Source organism: Trichosurus vulpecula, chromosome 8, assembly GCF_011100635.1.
Source record: "Trichosurus vulpecula isolate mTriVul1 chromosome 8, mTriVul1.pri, whole genome shotgun sequence".
Classification (NCBI taxonomy): domain Eukaryota; kingdom Metazoa; phylum Chordata; class Mammalia; order Diprotodontia; family Phalangeridae; genus Trichosurus; species Trichosurus vulpecula.
This window is the reverse complement of record NC_050580.1, coordinates 240,743,826-240,762,335: the sequence shown is the minus strand read 5'-3', so window position 1 is coordinate 240,762,335 and position 18,510 is coordinate 240,743,826. Positions and strand designations below refer to the sequence as shown.

General features: G+C 38.0%; 1 pseudogene; it reads right to left on the bottom strand.

The window, feature by feature from the left end:
* Positions 1 to 4,882: 4,882 nt before the first annotated feature.
* On the bottom strand, positions 4,883 to 17,501 carry LOC118829892 (annotated as a pseudogene).
* Between the last annotated feature and the right edge of the window lie 1,009 nt (positions 17,502 to 18,510).

Here is an 18,510-nt window from a genome sequence, read left to right as displayed (position 1 = left end):
TTAGCCTGGGCAGTTTATGTTTTTGTAGATATTCATCCATATCTCTAAGGTTGTCAAATTTATGGGCATACAATTGGGCAAAATAATTCCTAATTATTGTTTTGATTTCCTCTTCATTAGAGGTGACCTCACCCTTTTCATTTTTGATACTAGTTATTTGATTTTATTCTTTCTTTTTTTTAATCAAATTGGCCAAAGGTTTATCAATTTTATTGGTTTTTTCATAAAACCAGCTTTTTGTTTTATTTAGTAATTCAATAGTTTTCTTGGTTTCAATTTTATTAACCTCTCCTTTGATTTTCAGTATTTCTAATTTGGTATTTAATTGGGGGTCTTCAATTTGCTCTTTTTCTAGCTTTTTCAGCTGTATGCCCAGATCATTGATCTCCTCTTTCCCTATTTTATTCATGTAGGCATTTAGAGATATAAAACTTCCCCTAAGAACTGCTTTTGCTGCATCCCATAAGTTTTGGTATGTTGTTTCATTATTGTCATTCTCTTGAATGAAATTATTAATTGTTTCTCTGATTTGTTCTTTGGCCCACTCATTCTTTAGAATTAAATTATTTAGTTTCCAATTAGTTTTTAGCTTATTTTTCCATGGTACTTTATTAAAAATGATTCTTATTGCATCATGATCTGAAAAGGATGCATTGACTACTTCTGCTTTTCTGCAATGGATTGTGAGGTTTTCATGCCCTAGTACATGGTCAATTTTTGAGTATGTGCCATGCACTTTTGAGAAGAAAGTATATTCCTTTTTATCCCCATTCAGTTTTCTCCAGAGGTATATCATATGTGCCTTTTCTAAAATTCTGTTTACCTCCTTAACTTTTTTCTTATTTATTTTGAGGTTAGATTTATGAAGTTCAGAAAGGGGGAGGTTGAGGTCTCCCAATATTATAGTTTTGTTCTCTATTTCTTCCTGTAACTCCCTTAACCTCTCCTCTAAGAATTTGTATGCCTTACCACTTGGTGCATATATGTTAAGCAATGATATTGCTTCATTGTTTATGGTGCCATTTAGCAGGATATAATGTCCTTCCTTATCTCTTTTAATTAAATCTATCTTTACTTTTGCTTTGTCTGAGATTAGGATTGCTACACCTGCTTTTTTTACTTTAGCTGAGGCACCATATATTTTACTCCAGCCTTTTACCTTAACCCTATGTGTATCCCCCTGTTTGAGATGCGTTTCTTGTAAACAGCATATTGTAGGATTATGGTTTTTAATCCATTCTGCTATCTGCTTCTGTTTTGTGAGAATGTTCATCCCCTGCACGTTCAGGGTTATGATTTCTATCTGTGTCTTTTTCTCCATCCTAATTCCCCCTGTGTATGCTTTTATTTCTCCCTTTCCCCTTCTCCTCTTCAACAAAGTTTTGCTTTTGACCGCCGCTTTCCTCAGTTAACCCTCCCTCTTTATTCCCCTCCCTTGTCTTACCGTTACCCAGTTGCTACTTCTCCTCTCCCTTCTGCCCACACCCCTCCCTTTTTCCCCCCTTACCCTCCCACTTCCCGTAGGACAAGTTAGATTTCTAAACTTATCAGAGTATGTTATTCCCTTCTTGAACTAGATCAGATGACAGTAAAGCTCAAATACTGCTCTTCTCCCTCTCTTCTTTCCCTCTACTATAATATGTTTTTGTGCCACTTCCTTTGGTGTAATTTACTCTTTTCTACTACCTCCTTACCACTTCCCTCATAGCCCTCCCTTTATATCTCTTATTTATATTTTATATCTTTACATCAGTTAATTTATACAGGCTTTCACAACTTATGTATATCCCTTTCATTTGTCATAATAGTTGTACCATTCACAAGAATGACTTATATATGTATATATATACATACACACACACACATATATATATACATATACATAAAAAACATACATAATATGATATAATCCCACATAAAGATGTAAACAACCTGCCCTTATTGGTTAATAAGGTTTGTGGGGTTTTTCCCCCTGGTTACCTTTTGATGTCTCTCTTGATTTTTGTATTTGGAGATCAAATTTCCCATTGAGTTCTGGCCTTTTCATCAGGAAGGTCTGGAATTCCCTTATTTTGTTGAATGTCCATCGCCTTGCCTGGAAAATTATGCTTAGTTTTGCTGGGTAGTTGATCCTTGGTTGTAGTCCCAGCTCCTTTGCCCTTCGGAATATCATATTCCAATTTCTCCTGTCTTTTAATGTGGAAGCTGAGAGATCCTGCGTGATCCTGACTGTAGTTCCATGATATTTGAATTGCTTCTTTTTGGCTGCTAGCCATATTTTCTCCTTGAGTTTATAGCTCTGAAATTTGGCTATAATATTTCTTGGTGTTTTCAGTTTGGGATCTCTTTCAGGGGGTGATCAATGAATTCTTTCAATGACTATTTTGCCCTCTGGTTCTAGGACCTCTGGGCAGTTGTCTTTGATAATTTCTTTGAAGATACTGTCAAGGCTCCTTTTTTCATCATGGATTTCCGGTAGACCAATAACTCTCAAATTGTCTCTCCTGGATCTATTTTCCAGGTCAGTTGTTGTGCCAATCAGATATTTCACATTTTTTTCTATTTTTTCATTCTTTACGTTTTGTTTTATTACTTCTTGGTGCCTCATAGATTCATTAGCTTCCACTTGCTCAAGTCTAATTTTTATCGAGTTAGTGTTTACATTTTGCTTTTGAGTCTCCTTTTCCAATTTGTTGATTTTGCCTCTTAGGTTGTGATTTTCTCTCTCTAGGTTCTGAATCTCCGTAGCCATTTCGCCAATCTTTTTTTCCATATTTTATTTTAGCTCCCTAATTTGGTTTTTAAAATCCTCCTTTAGCTCTTCCAGCAGTGCTTTTTGGGCTGGAGACCAGTTCATATTAGCTTTTGAGGTATCTGATGTATCTACCATGTCATTGCTATCCTCTTCTATGTTGATATTTTGATCCTGCCTGTGTCCATAAAAAGAATCTATTGTCCTCGGTTTTTTTGTGTTCTTCTTCATGTTGGTTTGCCTTTTGCTGGCTTTACAACGAATTTCTATCTGTGGGTCTCAGGGCTTTCTGTCCCAGCTTTCTTATTCTGGGGGTTGTGAGTCTAGAATTATAACCTTCAGTTTCCTGAGGTGTGGGGGAGGGGTTTAGCTCCCTGGTGTCTCACTCCCTATGGGTGCTCTCCAGCACTTGCTTTTCAGCAATGGTCTCAGCTGTTTGTTGTTTGAGCTGATGACTGGCACTTCCCCTGGGGGAGCAAGGTTACGTCTGGGCTCCTGGCATTGACCCCTGCCGACTCTGCCCCTCTGGGTCTAATGAGCTTCTAGTATTTGTCCTGTGAGGCACCACTACTTTCTCCTCTGTTTCAGTTCTCTCTTTTTTTTTTTTCTGAGGAATTCTCTGGGTGAGGGGGGGAGGGATTAGAGCCTTTTACCTGGCCATTGAGTCTTCCGGAAGTTCAAGAAGCCGAGTTCCTGGGTTTTGCAAGTGTCAGGAGTGGGTGTTTTCACGGCCAGTGGCATTGTGCTGCCTCTCGTGGCTCCCACAGACTGCCGTCCTGTGTTGGAAGTCCTAGGGATCTCCGCCGGTTTTGGGCACCCAGCTTTCTCCCCGTCCGTCTCCCACGTGGATTTCCCGGCCAGCCACTTCCGCTTTGGTCTGGAGCAGCTCTGCACCAAGCACTCTCCGAGCCTACAGGTGCATTCCTCCGGCCTTTCAGACTCTCCCGGCTCGGAAATTTGCCCCACACAGACTGCTCGCGATTTCTGACTCTCTCAGATCTGCTCAAGTTCACTTTTTTATGGGAATCTGACAGATTTTGTGAGAGAGCTCCGGTAAGAAGCTGCCTTCACGCGGCCATCTTGCCTCCGCCCCCCAAAAACATTATCTTAAAATCCAGTGCCTGGAAATGTTTTCACATGGAAGTCATGGTGAAGGCACTGAGTACAAAGTTTAAGTCCCCTACTTGAAACTTTAAAAGAGAGTACAGGGTTTGCAAATTTAAGTTACATTGAAAACTGCTACCTCCAAGAATACTGTCATTCCCACAGAACCAACTGCTATCTTATTTATTTTCAATGACCTATGGACTAAAAGTTTTTTCTGCCTAATAACTTTCATCATCATTTCAAAAAAATGCCTATGCAAGTGATGCACTTTGGAATTATAAAAACATGCAGAATACATACAAACTGAAAATTTTAAAAGTATTTGCTTCATATACAGATAAACAAATAAAAAGTTTCACTTTATAAAAATACTTTTCAGACACTGAGACAACTTTTTAAAGATATAAAAAGATTTGCTTAGAGAAACCTACTCTTCAGTTAGAGGCCTACTTGATACGTATAGAAATAATTCCACAATCAGTCCACTCCATAATTATTATGTGAATATTTGGTATAATCAACAAGGATCACCCTTAAAATTGTTCTGCTTCTGAGAAATTAAGGTTCATACTAAAATCAAAAGGAATTCACAGAAACAGTGGTTTATTATGTTTCTGATTCTCTTCAGCCATCGTTTATCAACTCATTTTGGAACTATAAAAAAAAAAAACCAACAGGCCAACTATTTATAGAATTCAGTTTTAAATACTTTTCATACAACTTCTAAAGTCATAGTTTATGTTACAAGAAAATTCAGAGTTCATGGCTTAAGTCCAATCATCAAGCTGTGAGTCTCTTTTCTCTATGCTGGATTCCCATGACTGTACTTATATAAGGTATACAGTTCAAGATTGTACTCCTTTTTTACTCAAGGTAAAATTAATCTATCTTGTCCATTTCAATTATACTGCTTCTTACTTAGTCTGGAGATGGGTCACGTCCTCTAGTTTGTGCTTATAGGTTTGTGATTCCTGTTCTTTCTTTAAAAGTTGCTGCTGATACTTTTGTGCTTCTCGATTTGTTTCATGCAGCTGTTTCTGAAGTGCTTCTCTCTCTTCTATTTCTGCAGATTCCTCCTGTTTTTCTATAATTTCAATACATTGTTTCTTGACTGGTGGTTCTTCACTTACAACAGTTTCTTCAGCTATATCTTTTTCTGGTACTGTTTATGCTTGTTGTCCATCTGGTGTAGTTACAACAATGGGCTGACCTATTCCATTGATTGGAATGGAGGCAAATTACCAAGCTGAATTTTGTCTTTAACTATTGTAATGACTTGCTGACCCCCAGAGCTAACAACTTGCTGGATTGCACCATCTACTGATTCTGCCATCATCACCTCTTCAGTAGCCACTGGGCTTTCTGAAGAATTGGACAATGGAGCAGAAGCTTCAGCTAAAACAACTCATGTAGCTAATACTGATGTAGATGAGTTTCCAAAATAAAGAGCAGATACTGCCATTTCATCTGTTAGTTTGACCACCCCTCCAGGTCCAATGATAAACTGTGGTGTTGCCCCATGGATTGTCATAGTATCAGGGCTCTCTGGGTTTGTATTTATTTGTTTCTGCATTGCAATCTGTAATATTTCTGCCAAATCTTCATTTCCATTGTCTATTGAAATATCCAACGCAATATTCACAAAATTCACTTTGTGTTTGGATACCAGCACAATATTTGATTAAAAGTTCTACCAACTCTTGATGGTTATGTTCTGTAGCCCAGTGTAGTACTGTCATCTTTAGCATGTCTTTTGCATTGATGCTAGTGCCATGTTTAAGTAAAAGTTCTACTATGGTTCCATGACCTTCAGATGCTGCCATATGTAATGGAGTTTGGTCTACTTTACTTCTGGCATCTAGGCTTACACTAGCTCAGAGCAATACTTCTGTGTTTGAATAGTGGCCATATTGTGCTGCTAGATGAAGTGGAGATGTACTCAACCAATCTGTAGTAAAAGGAGCTCCATTTGCTATCAAAATCCAAACTTCATCATCTTTACCTGCTTGTGCTGCTTCTAAAAGTTTCTTTCTCAAATCTGCCAGGGATGTCTGGAAAAGTTTCAGGAGTGGTGGCAGAACAGCAGTGGGAGATGTGGGGATCTGAGGCACCTGGTACCTGGCCGGGCCGATGCAGCCCCGCTATCAACAAAGTGCTTCAGGACCACCAGGCACTATTTTCTGAAAGTGCCACATCTGGTCAGAGCCTAAAATCCCCACCAAAATTTCCCCCCCATTTTGAAGCCTTCCTGATGAAAAGACCAGAGCCCAATAGCAAATTTGACTTTCAAATACAAGACATAAGAGAAACATTAAAAAGGTAAACAGGAAAGGGAAATCATAAGGGACTTAATAACATTAAAATGTTTACATTCCAACATGGGAAGATGATATTTCTAACTCACAAGAACTTTCTCATAATTAGGGCAGTGAGAAGGAGTATATTCAACTCACAGGTGAAGGGATGATATCTTAAAAAAATAAAATTAAGGAGACAGAGAAAAATGTACTGGGAGAAAAAGAAAAGGAGAGGTAGAATAGGGTAAATTATCTCACATAAAAGAGGCAAGAGAAAGCTTTTACAGTGGAGGGGATTGGGAGGGGGAGGAGGTGATAGAGAGTGAATGAATCTTACTCTCATCAGAATTGGTTCAGAGGGAGTAATATATACACTCAATTGGTTGTAAAACTCCATCTTACCTTACAGGAAAGTAGGAGGGGAAGAGGATAAAAGAAGGGGATGGTAGTAGAAGGGAGGGCAAAAGGGGGTAGTCAGAAGAAAAACATTTTTGAGGGAGGACAGTGGGAAATAGAGAGAGAGAATAGAACAAACACAGGGTAGGAGGAGAGAAAAAGGATGGAGGGAATTTTAATTAGCAATAGTAACTGTGAAAAAAAATGAAGCCAGTTTCTCTGATAAAGGCCTCATTTCTCAAAATATAGAGAGTTGAGTCAAATTTATTAAAATAAGAGCCATTCTCCCAATTTCTAAATGATCAAACAATATGAACAGTTTTCAGATGAAGTAATTGAAGCTATCTACAGCCATATGAAAAACTGTTCTAACTAAATATTTCTTAATTATTTTATATTATTATTATTTAATATTTTTAGTTTTCAGCATTGATTTCCACAAGATTTTTAATTACAAATTTTCTCCCCATTTCTACCCTCATGCCAACTCCAAGATGGCATATATTCTGATTGCCCTATTCCCCATTCAGCCCTGCCTTTTCCCACACCCACCATCCCCTTTTCCCTTATTTTCTTGTAGGGCAAGATAGATTTCTATGCCCCATTGCCTGTATACCTTATTTCCCAGTTGCATGCAAAAACAACTTTATTTTTTTGTACATCTACTTTTAAAACTTTGAGTTCCAAATTCTCTCCCCTCTTCCCTCCCCTTTTTGAGCTCTTTCATGGCATGGTAACTGCCTCAGCTCAATGATTCAGGCCAACTCCTAGTCTGGTTGGTCCCTGTGCTCTGCTCCACTCCCAGCTCCGTGTAATAGACTCTTCCCCACAACCATCCAGGCTGTTCTGGGCTGGAACTCAAAGTTTTAAGAATGAATGTTAAAAAATGTTTTTCCATGTAACTGGGAAAAATAAAATACTAAGTAAAGGAAAAAAATTGCAAAAAAAAGAAAATTTGTTGAAAGAGACTAACCCAACATGTAAAAAAGACAAGGATGAGTTGTCCTAAAGTAGTGGAGGGAATTACCAAGTAAAAGAAAAGCTCACAGATATATAAAAGTCTCTGGGTACAAAAATGTTAAGGTGTAAACTATTAATCTTATTAAGTTAATCTCATTTCTCTATGAGATGGGTAGGGGGAAATGCAACTATTTCCACTTCATTTAAATATTCAATACATTGTCCATTCCTGCATTTCCCCAACTTCAATATTGCAAATCATTTATTCTTTTTTTTGTTTTGATTTTTTTTATTTAATATATTTCGTTTTCAGCATTGATTTTCACAAGAGTTTGAATTACAAATTTTCTCCCCATTTCTACCCTCCTGCCCACTCCAAGATGGCATATATTCTGGTTGCCCTGTTCCCCAGTCAGCCCTCCCTTCTGTCACCCCACTCACCTCCCATCCCCTTTTCCCTTCCTTTCTTGTAGGGCAAGATAAATTTCTATGCCCCATTCCTGTGTATCTTATTTTCTAGTTGCATGCAAAAACATTTTTTTTTGTTTTTGAACATCTGTTTTTAAACCTTTGAGTTCCAAATTCTCTCCCTTCTTCCCTTCCCACCCACCCTCCCTAAGAAGTCAAGCAATTCAACATAGGCCACATGTGTATCATTATGTACAACCCTTCCACAATACTCATGTTGTGAAAGACTAACTATATTTTGCTCCTTCCTAAGCTATCCCCTTTTATTTAATTTTCTCCCTTCACCATGTCCCCTTTCAAAAGTGTTTGTTTTTGATTACCTCTACCCCCATCTGCCCTCCCTTCTATCATCCCCCCCCTTTTTTGTCTTCTTCCTTCTTCTTTACTGTGGGGGAAGATACCCAATTGAGTATGCATGGTATTCCCTCCTCAGGTCAAATCTGATGAGAGCAAGATTCACTCATTCCCCCCGACCTGCCTTCTCTTCTCTTCCTACAGAACTGCTTTTTCTTGCCACTTTTATGCAAGATAATTTACCCCATTCTATCTCTCCCTATCTCCATCTCCAATATATTCCTCTCTCAACCCTTAATTTGATTTTATTTCTTTTAGATATCTTCCCTTCATCTTCAACTCTCCCTGTGCCCGCTCTGTGTGTGTGTGTATGTGTGTGTGTGTGTGTATATAGACATATGTGTATATATATATACACACATACATATATACACACACACATATATGTACACATATATACACATATATATACACACATATATACATACATATTCACTTATACATATATATATATACACATAAACATATATATGCATATTCCCTTCAACTACCCTAATACTGAGGTCTCAGGAATCATACACATCATCTTTCCATGTAGGAATGTAAACAAAACAGTTCAACTTTAGTAAATCCCTTGCAATTTCTTTTTCTTGTTCTTTTTCTTGATTACCTTTTCATGCTTCTCTTGATTCCTGTGTTTGAAAGTCAAGTTTTCTATTCAGCTCTGGTCTTTTCACTGAGAGACCTTGAAAGTCCTCTATTTTATTGAAAATCCATATTTTGCCTTGGAGCATGATACTCAGTTTTCTCGGTAGGTGCTTTTTGGTTTTAATACTAGCTCCATTGACCTCCGGAATATTGTATTCCAAGCCCTTCGATTTCTTAATGTAAAAGCTGCCAGATCTTTGGTTATTCTGATTGTGTTTCCACAATACTCAAATTGTTTCTTTCTGGCTGCTTGCAGTATTTTCTCCTTGATGTGGGAGCTCTGGAATTTGGTGACAATATTCCTAGGAGATTTCTTTTTTTGGATCTATTTGAGGAGGCAATGGATGGATTCTTTCAATTTCTATTTTGCCCTGTGGCTCTAGAATATCAGGGTAGTTCTCCTTGATAATTTCTTGAAAGATGGTATCTAGGCTCTTTTTCTGATCGTGACTTTCAGGTAGTCCAATAATTTTTAAATTATCTCTCCTGGATCTATTTTACAGGTCAGTGGTTTTTCCAAGGAGATATTTCATATTGTCTTCCATTTTTTCATTCCTTTGTTTCTGTTTTATAATATCTTGATTTCTCATCAAGTCACTAGCTTCCACTTGCTCCAATCTTATTTTTAAGGTAGTATTTTCTTCAGTGGTCTTTTGGACCTCCTTTTCCATTTGGCTAATTCTGCCTTTCAAGGCATTCTTCTCCTCATTGGCTTTTTGGAGCTCTTTTGCCAAATATTTGAGTTAGTCTATTTTTTAAGGTGTTGTTTTCTTCAGTATATTTTTTAGTATTTTGGGGATCTCCTTTAGCAAGTCACTGACTTGTTTTTCAAGGTTTTCTCGCATCCTTCTCATTTCTCTTCTCAATTTTTCCTCTACTTCTCTAACTTGCTTTTCCAAATCCTTTTTGAGCTCTTCCGTGGCCTGGGACCAGTTCATGTTATTCTTGGAGGCTTTTGTTGTAGGCTCTTTGACTCTGTTAACTTCTTATCTCTGTATGTTTTGGTCTTCTTTGTCACCAAAGAAAGAATCCAAAGTCTGAGACTGAATCTGGGTTTGCTTTCGCTGCCTGGACATATTCCCAGCCAACTAACTTGACACTTGAGGTTTTCCAGTGGGGTATGACTGCTTGTAGAGTTTAGAGAACTATGTTCCATGCCTGGGGGGATGCACCAGCTCTGCCACACCAGCAGTCCTCCTTCCCCAAGAACCCCCAACCCAGATGGGACTTAGAACTTCAGCAGGCTGTGCACTCCTGCTCTGATCTGCCACTTAATTCCTCCCACCAGGTGGGACTGGGGCTGGAAGCAACTGCAGCTGTAGTTCTGTAGCTGCCCCACCTCTGCTGCCTCCAGGGCAGTAGTTGAACCATGAACTCCTTCCACTCCCACAGCTTTTCCCACTAACCTTCTCTGTTGTCTTTGGTGTTTGTGGGTTGAGAAGTCTGGTAACTGCTGCAGCTTACTGATTCAGGGCGCTAGGGCACACTCCACCCGGCTCCTAGTCTTTTTGTTCCATGCTGCTCATGCTAGGCTCTGCTCCACTCCACTCCGCTCTGCTCCCAGCTCCGCGTGGGATAGACCTCACCCAGAGACCATCCAGGCTGTCCTGGGCTGGAGCCCTGCTTCCCTCTGCTCTTTTGTGGGTTCTGAAGTTCTAGAATTGGTTCAGAGCCATTTTTTATAGGTTTTTGGAGGGACTTGGTAGGGAGCTCATGCTAGTCCCTGCTTTCCAGCCACCATCTTGGCTCCACCCTGCAAATCATTTATTCTTGCAGTTCATTGAAAAGAACACTAAAAGAAGGTCAAAGCATAGAGCCCTTTAGGAGCACAAAAAATATCTTTTACAATTTTAACTCTTTTGGAGGGTGAGGAGGTGAAAGAATGGGCGAAATTCAAAACATGCTAAATGGATGTCAATTCCATTCACTACTTCACAAATCATTATATAGAATATTTGTTTTTTCTTTTCACCCAACATGGAGACACAAAGGAATGTAATTGCCTTCTAAAGAAAAGGCTTACAGGTAATCAAAGAGCTTAGAGATATACGCTGGAAGACACTTTCAGGCTAACGAGGATCTAATATATTAGAACACTCTAAAATCAAGGCTAAAATGGGAGAAAGTCATAGACTCACCCTTATCCAAGTAATACATGAAGGTGGCTCTTAGAGGGGAAAAAGAAGCTAAATGCTGTGATTGCCCATGTTTACACAACACTTGAAAGTTGTTGAAGCGTTTTTATTTTAACAATCACTTGAGAAATATAGTAAAAGTTTTATACCCCACCTTTACAAATTAGAACGAATGTGTCTCAGAGAGGTTAAGTTATTTTTGCAGTCAGGATTTGAACTCAATTCTCTGAATCTGAGCAAAGAACATTTAACATTCTACCTTGTTGCTGCAATAATGTATTCAATTCAGGTTTATATAGGGGAAAGACACATATTCTGGTTGATATATAATTCAATAATGATGGTAAACACCAGATCTCAGTAAATTTCATTGTTTGAATCGTTTTGATGTAGAAATTGTGTCTGAAAATTAGCTGAGTCTTAGCCCTAACATCTTCCATTAACATTTTGAAAGCAGTCTTCCAGAAACATGCTCCATGAGTTTTGATGCTTTTCAAAAACACTCATTTAAGGAAGAAAAGCCTTAAGCCTGGGGATATATGGATGCTTTTTTTTCATTTTTATCCTTTTCTTGATAATAACTTGAAGATTGGAATGAAAATGATGTCACTATAATATTCCTGCTATTAATTTAAACGTAGGAAAAATTATGAAATACAGAGTCATCATACTCCTGGAAAGTATGACAAATGTGTACATCTTGTACAATTATTATATTTGTGATATTGACCGATCCATTTCATTTTATTTCTCTATCTGCAGTAACAAACAAAAAATTATTAGGGTTTTATTTATTTCAATTAAACAATGATTCAGATTATGTTTTAAAGTATCTGAAGACATTCACTTAAAAATTAATATACTCAATACATTAAGTAGTTAGCTTGGTGTTATGGTGGATAGAAAGCTGAGTTCAAATTTGGCATCAGACATTTATTATGTGTGTAACTATGCTATTACATTATGATCCACTTCCCCCTCCACCTCCTCATCATTCTCCTCCTCCTCATTTTTAATATAATCCTGAGTGATAGAGTGGTATTTAGAAAATTTAACTTCTGGGGCAAATGGGAAACCTTGAGAAGGAATGTCTATGGCATGACCATTCCTGTGACTGATCAAGGTCATGGGAGATGAAGAAATTAAGGAACAGGGAAGGCACAGTGTTTGAAGTGGGGAGGGAATGGGCTGGAGAAGACTATAAACCAGAATCTGAACCTCTTAGGAATGAGGATAAGACACCTGGATATCCATAGCAACAAGGAACTAAAAAGAATGGATTGAATTTCAATGAGTAGCAGATGCTAAACTATGGAAGCAAGTTGAAGGTGTTGAAGTTGTAATGGGAAATAAGAACTATGCCAGTTTGTCCTTCTAGCATTACATATCAATGGTTTTGATGGAAGTAGCAGTAAGTTTTGGAGTGAGTTTCCAGATACGTGATAGCTGTAGAAGCTAAGCTCATTAAGCACCAGTGCATGGAACGATAGAGTCAGAGGCCTAAAATGAAGGGTAGTTTGTTAACAATAGAGGATGGTAGAGATAAAATTAGTAATAATAATAACAATAATGAATTGAAGAGAAGGACAGTATCTGGGCATATCCTGGCCTGACTTTTGTATGTAAGGGTAGGGTAGTGTACAATGGGAGATATGTGTTTGGACCTAGTCAGGAAGACCAGAGTTCAAATTCTGCCTCAGACACTTACTTAACTCTGTGATGCTAGGTCGATCATTTATCTTCTCTCTATCTCAGCTTTCTTACATGTAAAATGGGCATAATTGTACCTACTTCACAGGTGAAATGAGGGTCAAAAGGAGATGACCTAAGTAAAATACTTTGCAAAACTGTATACATGCTGTCATTTTTGTTTTGTCATTTAGTTGTATCTGAGTCTTTGTGACCCTGCATGGGGTTTTCTTGGCAAATATGCTGGAGTGGTTTGCCATTTCCTGTGGATTAAGAGAAACAGAGGCTAAGTGACTTTTCCATGGTCACACAGCAAATAAGTGTCTGAGGCCAGATATGAACTCATGTCTTCCTGATCCACTGAGCCACGACGTGCCTACTATTATTTTTATCTTCGTTGCTGAGTTCCTACCAGAAATGATCCCTCTAAAGGGGGATCACCCTGCGTTGATTACACCTTTGGTGTCCTTTGTGGAGTCAGTAGCCAGGAATGGTTCCTGATGGTTACAGGCAAGGTCAGTCTACCTTTAATAGAGGCCCCACGAGGCCCCATGAGAGTTACTACAGCCACTTAACCTTGATGGGTGGAAATCAGAGACGTGCCTTTTTCTAGGGGGAAGAGGAGTTAGGGAAAGAAATATATTACCTGATGGTATCTGGCACAAAGCCCTTGACCATTAATACTAGCTTCAATTATGCCAAACACTGGACCAATAACCTACATTGATACACAGTAAATTTTTGGTGATTTACAAAAATAATATTATTAGCCAAATTTCTCTCTTTAAAAAGCTAACTGCTCTATTTTACTTTTCATCATTAACTCTCTAATACTATGTGTGGTCTTCTAGGCCACAGAGATCTCCTGAGCTAAGGCTTCAGGGGGCAGAAGATTTTAAAGGAGAAAACTAAGAAGAAAACTAAGTTTCCAACTTCACTGTATGATCTGTTTTTTTAAAGGAACACTGGGATAGATGGCCTTAAAAAGTCTCCTGAAGTTATGATTCTATGACCATTTGTTTTGATAGCAGCTGTCATTTGACTAGAACACAGGAAAATCAAACAGATATGTAATTAATTGGGGAAAATGGTGGAATGGCTCTTTCCTAAAAAATACATCAAACCAAAAGCAGCAGAGGGGAAATATATATATATATATACACACATATACATATATGTATATATACACACATACATACATACATGTATGTGCATGTGTGTATATGTATGTAGGTATATGTGTGTGTGTATTTACTAGATTTATCAACAAACTCATCAATCAGTAAATATTTACTAAGTGCCTATTATGTATAGGATAGTGTACTAATTTCTGGAAACACAAAGTTAAAATTGAAATGGTCCTTTACTCCAAATCAAATCCAGTAGCCTTTATACAAGTGCTTACTATGTGCCAGGCTACTGTGCTAAATGTTGGGGATATAATAAAGGCAAAATGAAATAAAATGAAACAAAATAAATGAAAGCAAAAACAAAATTAAAAACCAAAAAAGTAAAAAAATCCCTGTTCACAGTCTAAATGTTTACAATCTATGAAGGTGTTTACAGTCTAAATGAGGGAGATAGCATGCAAACAACTATGTTGAAACAAGATATATGCAAGAAAAACTGGAGATATTCTCAAAGGGAGGGCACTAAGAACAAGGAGGACCAGGAAAGGCTTCTTGAAGAAGGTACGACTTCAACTGAGATTTAAAGGAAGCCAGGGAAGCCGCAAGGAAGAGCTAAGGAGGGAGTGTGTTGCAGCATGGAAGATGGATGGTGAAAAGGCCCAGTGCTGGGATACAAAGTATCTTTCATGATCAATAGAAAGGAGGGAAGATTAGAAAGCCAGAAAGGGGTCAAATTATGAAGGTCTTTAAAAGTCAAAAATGATTTACATTTGATCTGGAAGTAATGGAGAGCCACAGGACTTTATTGTATACCTCAATTACATCAAGGAGCTTACATTTCATCATGGGAACAACAAGAACATATGTCTGTACATACAAAAGATTTACTTAAAAAATAAAAGCTAGTTTTTTTCAGGAAGGCATTAATGGCTGGAAAAATCAGGAATGGCTTCATACAGAAAGTGGTGCTTGAGTTGGCCATGAAGGATTTTAAAATATGAGGGTGAGGAAAGAGTGTGTTCCAGGCATGCCAGATAGCCACTGTAAAGGTTCGGAGATGGGAGATGTACTTTCATGTATGAAGAACAGTGAGAAGGCCAGTTTGGTTGTAGTAGGATATGTGAAGAGTAACAATGTGTGATAAGGCTGGAAAGATAGGTCAGGGCAAATTTGTAAAGGGCTTTAAATGTCAAACAAAGAAGTTTATATTTTATTCCAGAGCCAATAAGTAGTTTATTGAGCAGGGAATGACATAATTAGACATAAGATTTAGGCAAATCACTTTAGCAGCTGTATCTTTTCTCATCTTTTTTTTTTTATTTTTCTACAACCCTTGATAATTCTGAGTGCCTTCTCCTCCTATGTACTATCTTCTTCCTGAGCCTCTGTGATACTGTGCTCTCTTGGTCATCTACCAGTTTGATCATTCCTCAATTTCCTGTATTGATTCACCTCCATATCATGACCCCTATTGGCAGGTGCTCCTGAAGGCTGTAATATCTTTCTTTGTCACCTCACCAGTTCCCAGGATTTTAATGATCATCTCAATGCAGATGACTGCTCAGCCCAAATCTCTTCTCTGAGCTCCAGTCTTAGATCATGATTTGCTTTCAGACATTTAAAATTGGGTGTCCTAGAGATATATAAAACTTAACATGCCTAAAATTGAATGTCTACACCAAACCAATCTATCTTCTAATTTTCTCTATTTCTTTCAAAGGCACTACCATTCTCCCAAACTCTGATGTTCATAAGGTTAACATTATTCATGATTCATCAATCACTCCCAACATCCATATTCAATCAATTACCAAATCTTGTCATTTCTTCCTTCATAGCATCTATCTTATCTGACTCCTCTTTACTCACACAGTAGCTACCTTATCTCAGGCCTTAATTAGCTGTCTTCTAATTGGTCTTGAGCAACCTTCTACTACAATTTCTACAGCATTCTAATTCTCCAATTAGAAGGTTACTAAAAACAATGGCTGAAAACAATGTGTGTATGCATGCAGGTGTGTGTGTGCGCACATGAACATGTGAAAACATTTCAGAAGTAAGGCATTAGTATTTAAGAGGACTGGGAAAGCACTCTTGCAGAAGGTGGAATTTAAGCAGAAAAATGAAGGAAGCCATGTTGACTAGGAGATAGAAATAATGGAGAGAATCTCATACAGGGAGACAGGTAAAGGGAATGGAGTTGGGAGATGGAGTGTCATGTGTGAGAAACAGTGTCAACCCATGAACATGGGGGTAGCTCCTACTATATGCTAGGCTGTATGCTAAATTCTATGGATACAAAGAAAGGCAAAAGAGAACCCTGTTCTCAAGGAGCTAATGGTCAAGTGGAGGAGACAACAACTAAATGATCATGTACATACAAGATATATTCAGGATAAACTGGAGATAATCCATAGAGGGAAGACACTAGCATTAAGGGATTCAGGAAAGTTGGGTTTTCAGCTGAAGGAATTCAAGGAAGTCAGAAGGTTGAGATACATAAAGGAGAGAATTCAATCATGAGGTACAGTCAATGAAAATTTTAAAAGTCAAAAGACAAAGTATCTTATGGAAGGAGCAGAAAGGAAAGTGTCACTGGATCACACAGTATATTGAGAGAATTAAGTAAGATGTAAGAATTCTGGAAACATAGGAAGCAACCAGATTATGAAGAGTTTAAAAGCAAAGCAATGGGCTTTATATTTGAACCTTGAGGTAATGGAGAACCACTAGATTTTATTGAATAGGGGATGATATGCTCAGACCTGTATTTCACAAAGATTGTTTTGACAGTTGAGTTGAGGATTGACTAGAGTAAGAAGAGACTTGAGACAGAAAGACCAAAGAGGAGGCTATTGAAGTAGTCCAGAAATGAGTTGATGAGAACCTGAATAAGAGCAGTGTCTGTGTTAGTGAAGAGAAAGGGACGTATATGAAATGTGTTACAAAAGCAGAATCATCTGGACTTGGCAAAAGATTAGACATATGTGCTGAGTGGGAGTGAAGAATAGAAGACGACACAAGTTCCAAGCCAAACATGGTGAATGAGAGGCTGTGATAAGGATATTAGTAAGAGGGGAGTGTTTGGGATAAGGAGAAGATGGACATCAAAAATAGCTTTGGACATGTTGAATTTAAGATGGCCACAAGATATCTACATTGAGAGATACAAGATAGCACCCTGGAAATGGATTTCATAATATGTATAGTCACAAAGCTGAAAAACTATGTGTTTAGTATATAGTAGATGCTTAATAAATGCTTGCTATTTGATGGATTATTTTTCACAGAAATTTTTTGAGTTTTTCACCAGAGTGGGACTATACAAGTTCTGCAAAGACATACTTTCTGTGAATAATTAGAAAAGTCCCTATCAGGGATCCCCAAAGTCATATTTTACTCTAATTGTGGACTGTGTATGTGTATCCTTGATTTCTTCCTGAATTCCAGTAAGCCATGGATCTGTTAAATGGTTGTGTACTGCTTTATCTGCCCTTGGAACAGAAGATGGCATTTCACTATGGAATAGATTTTGGATCTGGGAAGGACTAATGACTGTCCTCATCTTGGCAAGGACTGAATACAGTGCTTGCTTCTGTGCAATACAATATCTTCTTGTCAGTCCATTACAACATGTGTCCAGATGGTGAGTCCCACTGTACAGCTGGGAATTTGGCTTTCTATGATTTCCAGCTCATTCTGCCTTTCCCTGAGGTGAAACCCTAGGCATAGAAAAAACCTGAGTGGTTGGAGAGGGAGTAAGATTCTTCTCCTCTTTGTGTACCCAGGAGAAAATGGGAGCACCTAACTTGATCTCTCAAAACAATAAGATTTATTCTTCCTAAGGCAGTATGAGGAACTTTCTTAGACCCAGTATGAAATAAACTGTAAGCCTTTGAGAGTCATACATAATTTTTTTTCATGTCCTGTCCAAAGTGCATCAAGAAAAGAAGAACTCATAACAAAATAGTCTTTTCCAGATGGTCTAGAAGTTGATGTGTTTTCTTGATATAGTAACAGAGGGAAGAATACATACTAGACAATCCACGGATAACAAATGCCAAAAGCAAGCTTTTTTTGAGCAACAAAATGGAGACAAAAATAGATGAGTGAGCAAGATAAGTTAGAATAAGAAATGACCTGACACTATATGTAGAAATCAAATTGCACTTAAACTGAAGTTGGAACTGACAGTCTTAGATAATGTAAGGAAGAGTGCATCACATCTAATCCCTCTCTCACGGAGAGTACCATTGGTTAGACAATAATATTAATTGAAGCCCACTGCATGCACAGAAGGCCTAGGTGCCTTACCAAATGGAAGAAAACACAAGTTGTGTCTAAATGATAATCAAACAACCAGTAAGCTTAATCAAATCAGTTAAAGCGAATGGCTATCAAAAATGTTTTGACTAATCTTGCTGATAAATTCACTAACAGCATCTTATAGTCCCAACTAGATACAAAGCAAACTTTTGTCCTTGACACTTTTATTATCAAATAATGGAGAAGGAAAAAGCACAAATAATCACCAAGTAACCACGAAAAAAGCATGTAAGGCTGTATGTGTGTAT